Raw genomic sequence first — 15947 nt, forward strand, 5'->3', positions numbered from 1 at the left:
ATATAAGGGAAATGTATCAATATTAACATTGGGTCCAATCATGTAGGGACTGAGGTGAAGACATGATGTAAGTGTTCACCTTACCTAGTACTCCAAACAGTCATCAATCTACTCCAGAACATAGTGTTCTCTGGCAAAGGACATACAAAATTCAAAGCAATTAAAAAATTCGTGGGAGCCCATTACATGTTTGTATGTGCATCTTACTTTTGATCCATTTATGAAGAAATATAGCAATGCATAAATAAGTTTAATGCAGCCATATGATAATTCTCTTATTTCTTGAGAGTTTAGCCCAATATGGGACTAAACACTTAGTAAATGTATTTTAAATTGAATTGAATTAAATTATCTAATATGTAAACAAAGCTGCTCCTGGGATGTAAAGATTAACACCCATTTTTCTTATTTTATTCATTCAACAAATATTTATTGAGAATCTTTAGTTTACAAGATGCTATGCTAGGCTTTAGAAAGCTACCAATAAAGGTGAGTTTCTGCTTTCAAAGAGTTCAGGTTATTACCAGATAGGCAGACAGATGAATGCAGTTACCAAACCTAAGGTAATTCTAATCTAGTACCATAGACTGAGGCAGAAAATTCATATTATTTTGTCTAATTTTGGTTCACAACTTGTCTTCTCAATGCCTCAGCTTCCTCATCTATTAAACGGTCATCACCCTGTGTGCTACAGGGTGACAACTTGCTGGTCGAGATGGTCTTAATGTCCTCCTCCCAGATTGTTCTCTTTTAACAGGGATACAAAGCTTTCTTCTCTGTTGTGAAGTTTTCATTAGTGGGAAAAATAGGACTTCATCAACCAATAATCACTGAGCACCTGTTATGTGTGGGACACTGTGCTGGGCACTGGAGCTGCTGTAAGAAGGTCTTTTAAGAGAGTAGGAGGAGACAGGGCTGGAAATGAGGATGGTGATCAGATTGCAGAGTGCATTAATGTCTGAACAAGAAGGTTCAGATTTGACCCAGTGAGGAGTCATTAAGGATACAAGGAGTGTGGCCAGGCACAGTGGATCACACCTATAATCTCAGCACTTTGGGAGGCCAAAGTGGGTGGATCACTTGAGGTCAGGAGTTTGATACCAGCCTGGGCAACATGGCGAAACCCTGTCTCTACCAAAAATACAAAAATTAGTCCAGCATGGTGACACGCACCTGTAATCCCAGCTACTCAGGAGGCTGAGGCACAAGAATTCCTTGAATGTAGGAGGCAGAGGTTGCAGTGAACCAAGATCACACAACTGCACTCCAGCCTGAGTGACAGAGCGAGACTTCGTCTCAAAAAAAAAAAAAAAGTTACAAGGGGCACAGCAGGGCAGTGGGGTAGACCAATGTCGGAACTCTATAATTTGGCAGCAGTCTGTGAAAGGCCCACATGCAGATTGCCGTGGTCCTAGTGAGAGACAATTAGAACCCAACTGAGAGAAGTAACAGTGAGCATGAGAAGGAAAGGTAGGTATGAGCATTACTGGAAAAGAATTGGATTGTCAACCTCTTGCTAATAACACAATAGTTACATATAAAGATCTTGAAATCAGCCTGCCTGAGTTCAAATCCTGTCTCCACTACTTGTTAATGTTGTGCCTTTGAGCAATTTACTCAATCATTCTGTTCTTAAGATTTCCTCATCTATAAAATGGGGATAATATTAATGCCTACCTCTTAGGATTCACATGTATACAAATAATTTAGAATAGTGTCTAGAAACACATAAGCACCCAATAAAGATGAAAAATTATAACCACTGAAGTCTTTAGAACCTGGCTCACAGACTTTTACACCCATCTCATCCCACAAATCCAGGAAATTTGAGTGTACATTGTAGATACAGTGCCCGTGACTGGACCTTCCCATATCTTTTTCACTTTAATGACCTCTTTAACTTCAGTGGCCTTCATCTCTACACCTATTTCTAGGACCACACCTTGGATCTTGTTGTCATCTAGAGCTACTTTTATATGAAAAATCTGAAGCTGCAACATTCTACTCTCTCCATAGACCAGCTCTCTCAAGAAACTCATCAGCAAAGGAGAGAGTAGAATGTTGCAGCTTCGGATTTCTTCAACTTCAAACATCTCTAGTCTCTTTTACCCTCCATTTTCTCTCAACTTGTGAGCTCCTTCCTGACCTCACTACTCCATCTGGATCCCATTTTGGTCATCTGAATGCTGTCTCTCCTATTTTCCCTAATGCCCTGATATTTCTGGGTCATGTGTCCCCCAGCCCTAGATCAGGGGCACAGCTCCTCTTTCTCTAGGTTGATGCTCAGTCCAATCAGTGCCGCTGGAGAAAAGCCACACAGGATCTCTGAGGACTGACACATGACAGTTTCCCAACTCAACTAGCTAGTCATGTTTCACTTGTCCTTCATCAGCTCCCTCAACCATCCTCTCAAAGATGGTTCTCAACCTTCACCACTCTTCACAAGGCTTCACAAACTCCGCCCCCATTTTCTCAGCTGAGGACTTTCACTGAGATCCCCAGCAGCAATCTGTCTCAACTTATTGAGCTCTTGGCTACCAATTTGACTCTAACCATACCCATTCTTACTAACTCCAGTCTCATAGGAGGAAGAGTCCTTTCTTGCTCAAGACCAAAATCTCTGACCAAAATCTCCTGCTATATGCTTAATGCCTCCCATAGTTTCCCCCAAAATATGCTTCTATCAATCCGCACAGCCTAATTTTTTTATCTTTAAACCATTCTCTATTAAGTGACTCCTTCCCTTCAGCCTATAAAGAAGATTTGTTCAAATTTAGAGAAAAATAACACCTCCATTGACTCCATGTTACTGTTACTCCCCTCTAGTTACTGTCAAATCTCACTCTTCTCGTTATCAGCCAAACTCCTTGAAAGAATAATTTGCTTTCACTTGTTCTAACCTTTCGGCTCCTATTCCCTCCTCAAGCTGTTGTAGAGTGACGTCTGCCTCCTGGAGTCTTCCGCCCTAGCCAAGCTTTCTGTCCAGTGAAATTCTGATCATCAGGTCTGATGAACACATTTCAGATTGTCTTATGTACTTCTCCATCAGATGCTCTTGTTCTTGTTGCCCTTGATACATAAATTTCACTCTTTTAGTGTCCGTGACAATGCCTTCTTCAATTGTTGTCATACCTCTTCTGACCATTGTCTTTCTGGCTTCTTCATGGGTTTCCTTTTGCTCTCACTATCCCTTAGATGTTCCTGTCTCTAAAGTTCCATCTTTAACCCGCTGCTTCTCTTATTCTAAACACTTTCCCAGAGCAATCATGGGTGATTTTATCCTTTCTTATGGTTTTAACCACAACATGCCAATAATTCCAAAAAATCTGTATCTCCAGATTCTTCTCCTTGAGCTCTAGACATATACATCCAAATCTGGATATCTCTGCCCCATACCCCGCTGACATTTGCAGCTTAATGTGTCCAAAATGCAGCTCAGCATTTTTCCTCCTAAAATTACTTTATCTGCCCTAAAAGCACTCCTTTTATTCAATCACACAAACTGGAAACCTGGCAGGTATCTGACATTCCTCCCCTTGCCTTCCTTACCCCTCATGTCCAAGCAGTCATTCACACTTGCTGAATTTACCTTTCAAATATTTCTGGGCTCCATTCCCTCCTTCCCTCTCTCGTTTGAGCCCTCATGTTTTCTTCTCTTGGACCAGTGTGATAGTGTCTTTTTAAAATTAATGTATTTATGTATTTTGAGACAGAGTTTCACTTTTGTCACCCAGGCTGGGGTGCAATGGCATAATCTCACTGCAACCTCCGCCTCCCAGGTTCAAGAGATTCTTCTGCCTCAGCCTCCTGAGTAGCTGCGATTATAGGCACAGGCCATGATGCCTGGCTAATTTTTGTATTTTAAAGAGAGACGGGGTTTCCCCATGTTGGTCAGGCTGGTCTGGAATTCCTGACCTCAGGTGATCCGCCCTCCTCAACCTCCCAAAGTGCTGGGATTACAAGTGTGAGCCACCAAATGCACAGCCGATAGTTCCTTAATTAGTTTCCCTGCATTCAGTATTGGATATCACAAGTATAGTCTCATTTCTTATTAAATCAAATCCAAACTCTTTAATATGCCGCAGAGGTTTCTTCATGATCTGGCACCTGAGAAACTTCCTTCCCTCATCTCTTGCCCTTCCCTGCCTCACATGGTATACTCCAGCAACATTGATCTGCTTCTGTTCCCTGTTCTTGTTTGACTTCTGTTACTTTGCCGGTGCTATGTCCCCAGCCTGAAAAGCCTTGAGCCCCTGCCTCTCCTACACACACTCATTTTCACCTGTTTAGGCACAGCTTCACTTCCCTAGGAGGCCGGCCCTGGATGAAGTGCAACCTTTCTTTATTCTGGGGCAGTGCCTTTTGTTTGCACTCCCTGGATGTGTCTCAAGTGCTGCTTTCATGCTGTGTTGTGATTTTCTGTTTGCACATCTGCTTTGTCCACTGCACTCTCTTCCTCTGTGAAAGCCTGTGTCTGAATTATCTTTTAATCTCTAACATCTAGTCTGTTACATGACATAATAGGTGCTCAACTAATATTTTTTAAAAGAAATAAGAAGGAAGAAAATAGGGAGGGAAGATAGGAGGGAAGAGAGGAAAAATAACAGAGAGGAAAAAGCATTTTTATAGTGAAAAAATATAACTTTCAAATACAACAGTCTGGTTAAGATGGTAAGATGATAAGAAAATAGAAACACAAACACTTTGATTCTGCCTTGGTTAAAATGGAAAGAAACTGTAGGTCAGAATCAATTTAATATCTTGAGGGCAAAACCCTATTACATCATGTACTAGTTATTAATAGAGAAGTGGGCTAAAAAATATTTTTATTCCAGTAATCTCTGTAATACAAAGAACAGCAAAATCAGACAGGAGGGAAAATATCTTATTTTTATTTGAACTATATGAGCCATGACCTTGCTGTGTTTCCTACAAAGAAACAAGAAGCTTCTTAAGAAATTCACAAGTTCGTCATGTACTTTTCTTTCTGGGATAGTCCTAAAAGTTAAAAGCAAATTTTCTGGAGCATAAACTTTAATTTCAAAGTATGTAAAACAGTGAGTTGTTTCTTTAATCTATAGAATACATTTGTTTGAGGAACTGGAATTTGCTGACTTTAATTGTAAATTAACTGCTCATCTGATTCATCATTATATAAATTGTGTATTTGTCCATTATAGAAGTATTTGTTCATTACTGAAAATTATTCAGGCTTCTGGGTCTAGCTTTTCTCTCTGCCAGTTGTACAATGCATAATAAAAATAAGAAGATCCCATAGCAGACTCAACCCCAAACATGATAAAAAGTCTAGTTTCTTTGCAAATGTATTTTCCCTTTCCCCAACCAGACATTACTATCATGGATCCAGATTTCTAAAAAGCATTGTTAAGGTCCAGTCTTTGTGGTCTCTGGATAGAAATTTCTTTGAGAGTCTGTAAAGCTTCATTTATTTTTTTAACTTTTTTTTAAATGGAAAAAATAACACAAATAGTCTCTACTCTACTATGACCTGAATTTCCCAAACATTAGGAAAAATTTGAAGCTGTTCCTCCGTCCTATTTTCCATTTCAGTAATATTTTCCCCTTTCCTTTTAAGAGATTAAGCCTATTTTCTATTTCATGACTTGGCTGCTAATAACTGGGCATTTAAGAACAGATTCCAGAGAAAGGTTACAAAGCCTGGGAGTAGAAGATGACCAAGAGCAGGCCCATATTCACTGTCGAATTATATCATCATGTACCCAAATGAAATCACTTCTTTCCAAGAAGCATGGCCAGCTGACAGCCCAACTATTAGAGGAACAGGTAAATGTAACACCTTGGCAGCCTGTGTGAAGGTAAGTGCTGAGCTTGGCATCCTATGTGAAGCAGAACTTGATTCTGTGGAAGGTTCGCACAATGTTCAGAATGTTTATATACTCCCAAAATTTGTATGTGGAAACCTAACTCTCAAGGTGATGGTATTAGGAGGTGGAGCCTTTGGGAGGTAGTTTACGAGAACACCATTCTCATTAATGGGGTTAGTGCCCGTATAAAAGGGCTTGAGGAGCAATGGGAAAAGGATTCCCTATTTAATAAAGGGTGCTGGGAGAACTGGTTAGCTATATGCAGAAAATTGAAACTGGACCCGTTCCTTACACCTTACACAAAAATTAGCTGAAGATGGACTAAAGACTTAAATGTGAAACCCAAAACTATAAAAACCCTAGAAGAAAATCTAGGCAATACCATTCAGGACATAACAGGCAAAGATTTCATGATGAAAACGTCAAAAGCAATTGCAACAAAAGCAAAAATTGACAAATGTAATCTAATTAAAGAACTTCTGCACAGCAAAAGAAACTATCAGCCAGGCACGGTGGCTCACACTTGTAATCCCAGCACTTTGGGAGGCCGAGGTGGACGGATCATGAGGTCAGGAGATCGAGACCATCCTGGCTAACACAGTGAAACCCCATCTCTACTAAAAATACAAAAAATTAGCCGGGCGAGGTGGCAGGCGCCTGTAGTCCCAGCTACTTGGGAGGCTGAGGCAGGAGAATGGCGTGAATCTGGGAGGTGGAGCTTGCAGTGAGCCGAGATCGCACCACTGCACTCCAGCCTGGGTGACAGAGCGAGACTCTGCCTCAAAAAAAAAAAAAAAAGGAACTATCATCAGAGTGAACAGACAACCTACAGAAAGAGAGAAAAGTTTTGCAATCTATCTATCTGACAAACATCTAGTAATTAGAATCTACAAGGAACTTAAATGAATTTACAAGAAAAAAAACCCAATTAAAAAATGGGCAAAGGACATGAACAGACACTTCTCAAAAGAAGACATTTATGCAGTCAACAAACATGAAAAAAGCTCTAATGATCACTGAACATTAGAGAAATGCAAATCAAGACCACAATGAGATGCCATCTCACACCAATCAGAACGGCAATTATTAAAAAGTCATGAAATAACAGACGCTGGCAAGGCTGTGGAGAAATAGGAATGCTTTTATAATATGCAGTTGGTGGGGGTGTAAATTAGTTCAACCATTGTGGAAGACAGCATGGTGATTCCTCAAAGACCTAGAACCAGAAACATCATTTGACCCAGCAATCCCATTAATGGGTATATACCCAAAGGAATATGAATCATTCTGTTATAAAGATACATGCACGTGTATGTTTATTGCACCACTATTCTCAATAGCAAATACATGGAATCAATCCAAATGGCCATCAATGGAAGACTGTATAAAGAAAATGTGGTACATGTACACCATGGAATACTATGCAGCCATAACAAAAAATGAGATCATGTCCTTTGCAGGTACACGGATGGAGCTGGAAGCCATTATCCTCAGCAAACTAACACAGGAACAGAAAACCAGACACTGCATGTTCTCACCTATAAATGGGAGCTGAACAATGAGAACACATGGACCCAGGGAGGGAAACAATACACACTGGGTCCTGTTGGTGGGGGTGGGGTGGGAGAGGGAAAGCATCAAGATAAATACCTAATGCATACCAGGCTTTATATCTAGGTGACAGGTGCAGCAAATCACCATGGCACACATTTACCTATTTAACAAACCTGCACATCCTGCACATGTATCATGGGACTTAAATTAATTTTTTTAAAAGTACACAAGTTTTTATAAACCAACTTTATTGAGACATAATTTATGTACCATAAGTTGTACATATTTGAAATATCAAGCAGATGACTTTTGACAAAGGTATAAAATATTTTCACCTCCTTCACTCCCCTTTACTGTCAATCTCCCTTTCACTCCCCACTCCAGGCAACCACTTATCTGATTGCTCTCCCTATAGTTAACCTTGCCTGTTCTAGAATTTCATATAATTAAAATCACACAGTATGTGCCCTTTTGCGTTTAACACGTCTCACTGAGCACAATGTGAGATTCACTCACACTGCATGCATCAGTAGGTTCCTTTCTATAGTTGAGTAGAGGTTTTGGTCTGAACATACCACAATTTATTTATTCTCCTCTTGATTAACAAAAGGGTTGTTTAGGATTTTTTGGCTAAGTAAATCTCTTTTGAATGTTATTGGACTAGATTTTTTTTTTTTTTTTTACAGAGTCTTGCTCTTTCATCCAGGCTGGAGTGTAGTGGCATGATTTCAGCTCACTGCAACCTCTGCCTTCCAGGTTCAAGCAATTCTCCTGCCTCACCCTTCCTAGTATCTGGGACTACACGTATGCACCACCACGCCTGGCTAATTTTATTTTTATTTTTTATTTTTAGTAAACTCGGGGTTTCACTACGTTGGTCAGGCTGGTTGCAAACTCCTCAGGTGATCCACCCACCTCAGCCCCACAAAGTGCTGGGATTACAGGCGTGAGCCACCGCACCCAGCCTGGACTAGAATTTTTAAGAACATTCATTTCCATTTCTCTTGGGTAGATACCTCAGAAGGGAACTGCAGAATCATCTCATAAGTTTGTGATCAACTTCACAAGAAACCTGATGTTTTCAAATCAGGTGACTGCGTATTATATGCACGACAACAACATACCAGAGATTCACCTGCACCACGTCCACAGCAACGCTGGGTATTGCTTGGTATTTGTATTTAAGCCATTTTATTGTGTGAACGTGGCATCTCATTGTGGTTTTATTTGCATTTTCCTGATGACTTAATATTTCTGAGCATACTCTCCTGTGCCTTTTGGTCATTCTTACATCTTCTTTGTGAAACATCGTTTCAAATCTTTTGCCCATATTACTAGATTGTCTTCTTGAGTTTTAATTGTTCTTTATATACTCTGTATACAAGTCCTTTCTTAGACATATAATAAAGTACTTTCTTTTTGTAAACAAAAACAAAACAAAACAAACAAACAAACAAAAATAGGGGGACTTGAGAGGACCCGCTTGCCTTTTCCATCTTCCTTCCCGTGAGGACACAGCAACAAGGTCCCATCTGTGAGGAGCAGGCCCTCATCAGACGTAGAATCTGCTGGTACCTTGACCTGGGGCTTCCCAGCCTTCAGAAATGTGAGCAGTACATTTCTATTGATAAGTAACCCAGTCTGCACTAATTTATTAGAGCAGCCCAAACAGACTAAGACAGTTTGGTAGATGAGTGGCATGACTGACCTGTGCTACAGTGAGCCCAGACACCAAAAGGCAGATGAGCAGGCTTCTTGCTGTGTGTTGATGTCCATTCGATGAGCAGCCACAGTTACATCAATGACAGGCTATTCAGTTGGAAATTGCCTTAAAAAAAAAAAAAAGCCAGCTGCATTTCTAAGAACTCAGCTCTTTAGTAGAAAAAAAGGATTAGCCTCACCATTCTCTCCTAGAATTAGTAGATTTTAAAGGTGTCTTTGAGACGACTCCTAGGTTTAACAGTAAGAATAATGTATGATTACCTGCAGTTTATTGGGCACTTACTGTATGCTACACACTTTACATTTATTTTCTTTATGACTCCCCCCCATCACCTAATGAGTGTTACTGTTCCTATTTTAGCAGGGGGTAAGGTTCCACAGGTCCAAGATACGAATTGCCCATCTGTCTGATTCTGAAGCCTGACATGACCTGTAGCCAACCAGGCTACAGGAAGAAGCCAACCAGAAGCCAAGCACATCTGCTGAGGGAAAAGGTGGCCCAGCCAGCCTTAGGAATAAGCTTAGTCACCAGCACTAGAGCATGTGAAAGGCACTCCCAAATGCCTGCCACCAGGCCTACAATTCCACTATTTGGCATTAACTTATTTTATTAAAGAGTGCGTGCTCTAGGAAATCTCTTAAAAAGCAGATGCCTATGAGAAGGACTGCATCTTGTGCAGTCTTGGTCCTCTGAGAAGCAACTGGCCAGATGGGATTAGAAGTGCAACAGACTTAGGGGAAATGCCTGTTAAAAATAAAGAGACCAACTGGGCTCAGTGGCTCACGCTTGTAATCCCAGCACTTTGGGAGGCCAAGGAGAGTGGATTGCTTGAGCTCAGGAGTTCCAGACCAGCTTGGGCCACGTGGGGAAACCCCATCTCCACAAAAAATACAAAAATTAGCCAGGCATGGTGATGCACGCCTGTAGTCCCAGCTACTTGGGAGGCTGAGACGTGAGAATTGCTTGAGCCCAGGAGGCGGAGATTGCAGTGAGCCAAGATCACTCCACTGTGCTCCAGCTTGGGCGAAGAGCGAGACACCATCTCAAAAGAAAAAAAAAAAAGACCAAACAGCAATGCAAGGATTACACCTATGAAAGGAAAGCAGGAAGGAAGAAAAGTTGACCAGAAAGCATCTTGGATGGCAGCAAAATTCTACAATCATTTCAGCCAGGCCAATGGGGAGTACCCAAACCAAAGTCAGCTGCCAAAGTGACCACAGGAAGTGCTCAGTGGAGCATCTGGGGCCCATATGTCTTCTCTGCTTCAAGGTACAAAAGTGACCCTACCCTCTCCTGCCTGCCAGGGGAAATTATACCTGCAAAGATGGTGATTCCTTCTCTTGTCTGTTGGTGCCTGGACACAAAGAGTCTAACATGTCCCAGAGGCAGCTGCAGCTTGCAGTGCAATGGGGCCCCGTCTGGGTCCCTTGGCAAGAGTGTGTCCCTTTAAGGGAAAAGAACCTCCACTGCAGAACCCAGAGTTGAGGAGACAAGAAGTGCCAAGTCCTCCAGTGGATCACTGGAAGTGATAGTAAGTGCAGGCACTCCCACTTCCACCCCTTTGTTCCCACACTTATGTATTCTTTCTACACAGCGCCATAGAGAGGTGTCTGAAGATGCTCCTATCCTTTCAGAGAATTGCTTCTCAGTGTAATCTTCAGTCATGTCTGTGTATACAGTAGGCTGCTCTTGTATTCCATGATGAGGCGGTCGCTTCTAGATGGTACAATTTGTGATATGTTCAGTGGATCCCGTGGCCCTGGGCTCCCACCCACACTCACTTTGTGTAAAGTGGGTGTCCTGATCAGGGCTGTGTTGTGTGAGATTCAGTATGCCCTGCAGAATGGCACTGGCTGAGTGTGTAGACAGTAGACAGTTAATAATAGAATACATTTATTCATTCAGTAACATTTTTGGCACATGTATTTGGTGCAATACTCTATTCTAGGTTTGGAAATACAAAGATAAATAAGCAGCTCCTGTCCCGGAAGATCTTCTGAATAGATAAAGGGAAACTAACAGCATACGACATGACAAGGGCTTCACTTGGGACTCTATGGCAGCAGCAGGGAGGACCTGGGCAGCAGGCTGGGGAGACAGGATGTTTGAGCAGAGAACTTAGCCGGGTGGAAAAAGGAGGGAGAGGTATTTGTAGTTGGACGCAGCCAGTATGGCTAAGCGCAGGTGTGTGCCAGGAGCTGAGGTTTCTCAGGATGGGCAGGGAACAGGTCACTAGGAGCCTTTCCTGCCAGGCTAGCAGTTAGGGCTCTGTGCCTTGCCAGGAGTAAGCCCCTGAAACTGTTTCAACAGAGGAGTAATAATGAACAAATTAGTTTCAGAAGATCCCTCTAGCCACAATATGGAAGGCAAATTGAAAGCAAATGAAGATGGATGCACTGAGGAGGCAGAATCAGGGGGACTAGGTGACTGTGAGTGTGAGGGAGAGAGAAGGGCCACAGTGACTCCACAGCTTGGTGGATGGTGGTACCAGTCACTGAAATGGGGACAGAGGAAGAGAAGAAGGTTCATGATGGTGGGCTCAGATGCAGACACAATGCCCATGAATGGTGGGTTATATAAAGAAAATGTGGTACATATGTACCATGGAATATACACAGTCATCAAAACTGAAATTGTGTCCTTCACAGCAACATGGATGAAGCTGGAGGCCATTATCCTAAGTGAAATAACTCAGAAAATCAAATACCACATGTTCTCAATTGTAAGTGGGAGCTAAACAATGGGTATCCTTGGTCATAAAGATGGAAATAATAGACAGTGAGGACTCCAAAAGCAGGGAGGGTGAAAGGGAGACAAGGGTTGAAAAACTACCTACTGGGTACAATGTTCACTATTTGGGTGCTGGATTCACCAGAAACCCAAACCCCTACATTACACAACATACCCATGTAACAAACCTACACATGTACCCCCTAAATCTATAACCAAATACAATTTTTAAAAATATTTCGACACGATGGGCCGGGTGTGGTGGCTCACGCCTGTAATCCCAGCATTTTGGGAGGCCGAGGTGGGCGGATCACGAGGTCAGGAGATTGAGACCATCCTGGCTAACATGGTGAAATTCTGTCTCTACTAAAAATACAAAAAAATTAGCCAGGCGTGGTGGCGGGAGCCTGTAGTCCCAGCTACTCGGGAGGCTGAGGCAGGAGAATGGCATGACCCTGGGAGGCAGAGCTTGCAGTGAACCGAGATGGTGCCACTGCACTCCAGCCTGGGCAACAGAGCAAGACTCCATCTCAAAAAAAAAAAAAAAGATTTGGATATGATGGGTTGGAAATGCCTGTGGGATATTCAGATGAGCAAAGAGATAAATAAATCTGAAGCTAAAGATTTCATAGACTCAGGCCAAGCACAGTGGCTCATGCCTGTAGTCTCAGTAGTATGGAAGACTGTGGCAGGTAGATCACTTGAGCCCAGGAGTTCAAGACCAGCCTGGGCAACATGGCAAAACCCAGTCTCCATAAAAATAGAAAAATTAACCAGGCATGGTGGTGCACACCTGTAGTCCCAGCTACTTAGGAGACTGAGGTGGGAGGATCACTTGAGCCCAGGAGGCTGTAGTGAGCCGAGATGCCACTGCAGGGGCCTGGGCAACAGAGTGAGATTGTCTCAATACGAAAATTAAGGTTTTGTAAACCCAGATACCCCATCCCTCAGTCCCAATCCTCCTCTGACAGAGCCCCGATGTCTGCCCTTGAAACTCTTCTAGGAAAAGGAACAAGAGAGAAAGCAGACACCTCAAAGGCGATGAGAGCTCTGTGATTGAGAGCTGACTGACAGGAAGAGGCCTAAAGAGAATAAAGCTTCCTGTAGGGAAGACTCTGTTGCTGTATATACAGATAATCAGAAGGTGATCACTCCTACCTTCGTGATAAACAGAAAGGCTGAACAATTGTGAGCCAATCCAACATTTCGAAGCCTTGAAGATGAGTATACTTTAAGATTTTGGGTGAATGCCATTCAGAAAATGTTTCCTTCCTGAAGGTGGTGTTATAATAATGTTTTGTGTTTGGGGAAGTGGTATAATATTTGAAATGTTCAGCTAAAGGAAAAAAGATTCGCAGCTAGTTCTAACGCCTTGGAGAACATGAGAACTATAGTTCAAGTCTTTTTTTCTCTACCCAAAAGTCAAAGCGAGAGTGGGATAAGGAAAAATTGAAAACAAAAACTGGTAAGCTGGCTTGATTATAGTAATTACAAAAACACTTGAGCATATATATCAGAATTTTTAGAAGCACTTTGACATACATTATTTAATTTGACTTATATTTATAAACAACCCATAGTGAAGGCAGGTTGGTTGTGACAATCCTTCCTCCTGGTTTAAAGAAATGAAGACACTGAGGATAGCTTCATCTTCAGCAGTCTTTGAGGTAATGTCCAAACCAGGATTCTCTTTCTGGTATATAATGATTCTGCCTCCATTTTTCTTCCCTTCCTCCCTCTCTCCCTCCCTTGCTTCCTCCTTTCCTTTCCTTTCTCCTTCCTTCCTTCCTTCCTTTCCTTACTTCGTTCCCTTGTTTTTTCCTTCCTTCCTGGTATATAATAATACACCCTCCATTTTTCCTCCCTCCCTTCCTTCATTCCCTCCCTGCTTCCCTCCTTCCTATTTTCTTTCCTTCCTTTTTTCAGAAAAGCATAAATTTTCTACACCATATACTATATACATATGTATATGTATATATGTATAAGGCACTGAAACTAATAAATACATAATCCCTGCTCCCAAGTGACTTTGTTTTCAAATAGACGTTCTTCCTGGACTTCCCTATACAGGATACATGGTTGCTCAGGGCATGGTCCCTGCCTGGTTCCACTTGCCAGTTAATTAAACTTTGAGTGTTTCAGTTTCCTTTCTTGTAAATAATACCTCCCTCAGAGGGTTGTAGGAGCATTACATGAGTTACTATCTGTAAAGTCCTTACCTGGCACTCAATAAGCATTACATAAGTGTGTTTAATAAATAAATGAACTGGGTCAGTTGACTCCTGTGTGAGAGAAAGATTATACTTATTCTCACTGCTCAGCGACTTGTTCACACAATTATAACTAATCTGCAAAAGCATGGGAGGGAGACATTTACTTTATTGCTTCTCCTCTTTCCTCCATCTGGAAGAAATTCCATAGATGAAAGGGTTTATGAAAACCAAATACATATCACCAAACATCTCTTCTAAGGGCTCGGGTCCAATGCCTACTTAAGGAAGAAAAAGGCTGCCTTCTTCTTGGGTATACGCTTATTCAAATCCCGGGGGCATTCCGTATCTGAAATGCTGAGATTAATCAGTCCCAGAGACGTCCTTTTGAGATCGCTGAGCTGATTTCATTCGTTTATGCCATTTGGGTGGGTGGGAAGGCTTTACAGTCTGCCACCAATTCTTCCCAAGTGTTAGAGAAGAGAAATATTCATCCACCCATGACTCTTTCTACTGAGGTCACGAGGCCATGGCATGATTTTTTTCTTTTGTCCTTACAAGGAAATCTTTCAAACTTTCTTCAGATGGGGAACCAAAAATAGTGACAAGGAGAAAGGGTTGCCAAAGATATGTCCTTCTTTCCCCCTTTATTTCATTTATAGTAAAATCTTAAATCTGTGAGAGCTGCTTTGCAATGTTCCTCCCACTAAGACACTGTTTATATCAGGTGGTAATTCACGATGGATCGGCTCCACAGCTCTGGGATATCTTATGTTTCAACATGAACAGCGACGGCTAGGACTATTAGTCCTCTCTGTTCACTTTTACTCACCAATAATTTTCCAGAAAGTTATGCCGCCTCTATCTCTGCAGATTTCATGGAATTTCTAGTCTCTGAGAGAGGCAGCATGGGGTAAACACACGAGGGGCTCCGAGGCAGAAGACGTGAGTTCAAGCTCTGAATCCACCTCTGTCTTTGAACCTCATGAAAGTCATCTCCCTTCTGTGCTTCCTCACTTAGAAAATGTGATGTCTCCCATTCCCTCCTCACAGAGCTGTCCAGAAGATCAAGCTAAATAACGATAAAGAGGCATTCTAAAGCTCTATTTAAAAGTAAGTTAAGTTCATGCTTTTTGCACTTTCTTATAGGTATATTTCACAATAAATAAAGTTAAAATAATGGACACTGAAAAAATATAACTATAGGACAATTACAAATCATTGTCAAATCTTCAAAGCAGAAGGTGCCTTATTCAAATGTTAGTTGCCATTCTAACAATTTAAATAAACAAATACATTTTATATTTCATAAACACACACACACACAGATATATTTGGCTAGAGTGTTAGACACATCAGTGCCCTAAATTGGGCTATAAACTTTTGATTAAATATCTCTGCAATTTTAGAGCCTGGGATTTGGAAAACAGGTTGTATTTTTTTCCCAAGCATGATATTTTGGCATGTCTCTTTTATTTATTTATATCGTTGCTTTGCTTTCTGAAGTGAGTCAAAGATAATGATAGCTGCAATCAAGTTTGAGGCAGAGATTATTAGTTGTCAGTCAAATATCCATCCTCTCCTCTATCAAATTAACTGAGCTCTGGTTTTTAGACGGGGACACCAATACCCAGCTACAGCAATACGATACCCAACATTTCCTATTTTCTTTCACAGCTAGGTGTGGCCATCTGACTATGTTCTGGCCAATGAGATGTAAGCAGAAGGGTTGTGTAGGTATTTCCAGAAAGTTTTGTAAAAGGAAGGAATTGCACCCCTTCCCCTTCACTTCTTCCACCCTGCTATTTGGGAAGTGGTTGAAATGGCTAACCTTGGACATGAAGAAGGAGGCCAAGTCCTAGTGTTACCAGTGGAGGGTGTCCA

Source organism: Trachypithecus francoisi, unplaced genomic scaffold, assembly GCF_009764315.1.
Source record: "Trachypithecus francoisi isolate TF-2019V2 unplaced genomic scaffold, Tfra_2.0 Lachesis_group7, whole genome shotgun sequence".
Classification (NCBI taxonomy): domain Eukaryota; kingdom Metazoa; phylum Chordata; class Mammalia; order Primates; family Cercopithecidae; genus Trachypithecus; species Trachypithecus francoisi.